A 1,151-nucleotide genomic window follows, 5' to 3' on the forward strand; every position below is an offset into this window, starting at 1 on the left:
CTTCTGTAGTAGAGAATGTTCTTTCGTCTCTTGCATAAGGACCAGTCAGCACTTCTTCACAGGGATCCACAGATCCCGATTCTATGGTGTAAATCAGTAGCTCATTAAATTCTGATGAAGCAAGCTGATGGTTATACACTTGGTCACAATATTTAGTGTGATAACATTACAGTTGAACCTTTTTGTAATGTACTGCATCTGTCTAATACTCTGACCACATTCACATATATAACATCTGGCTGTTAAGCTGTCTGGAATTCAAACTGTATAGATCCTTGCATTTCAGTTTACCCATATTCGTCAGTGCAAACTATATCCCAAATTTATACTTTGAATTCAGAATATATTTACGATTGAGTTATTTATAATTTTTGATCTACAATTAAGATGCAAATAATTAAAATTTCACAACTTAGAATCATGTTAGTTTCTTACCTGATTTATATTTTAGTTTGCTTTAGGACTGAGTACAGTTTAAGGTGGCACCTATAAACGTCAGAAGTTTCTGTTCCTTGAGAAATGTTCTCAAGGCCAAAACTAGTTCTCAGAAGCAGTGATAGACTTTGCAATATGTGAAGTGACACTTTTAGTTCACGGCATAAAATCTATTTAACTGGATTTCAGTAAATAACTTTGTTAACATGTAAGTAGTTAGACCTTATGCAATCTCCACTAGACGATCTCAAATGTAATACCAAAAGGACATGTGTTTAGTAACAACTGCAGTAAAAACAACAAATGGCACTGCTTTTACAAAATATAAATCTTAATTTGAGGCTATTTCATGACTTTTTACAATAAGCATTTTAAATTTAATTCAGCCACACCCACACCTCAATGTGAATCTCAGCTATAAGAATGCAAGACTGGGATATGAACCTAAGCTGCCAGATATCCAGATAGGAACAAGATAGTTTAAAGATCTGGAACAACTTGTGCTTTATTGCTATCCTTACTGTGTCCCTTGATATAATTGTGGTGTTGAAAAAATCTATCAAGTTCAAGCCTACAAGATGACCAGTAAAAATCTTTATGCAATACATCACATGCAAATGAGGACACCTTCCATATTACATTGCCCCAATTGTGTAGGAAAATAATGCAGATGCTGGTCCAAATCGAAGGTGTCACAAAAAGCTGGAGTAACTCAG

Source organism: Rhinoraja longicauda, chromosome 29, assembly GCF_053455715.1.
Source record: "Rhinoraja longicauda isolate Sanriku21f chromosome 29, sRhiLon1.1, whole genome shotgun sequence".
NCBI classification, from domain to species: domain Eukaryota; kingdom Metazoa; phylum Chordata; class Chondrichthyes; order Rajiformes; family Arhynchobatidae; genus Rhinoraja; species Rhinoraja longicauda.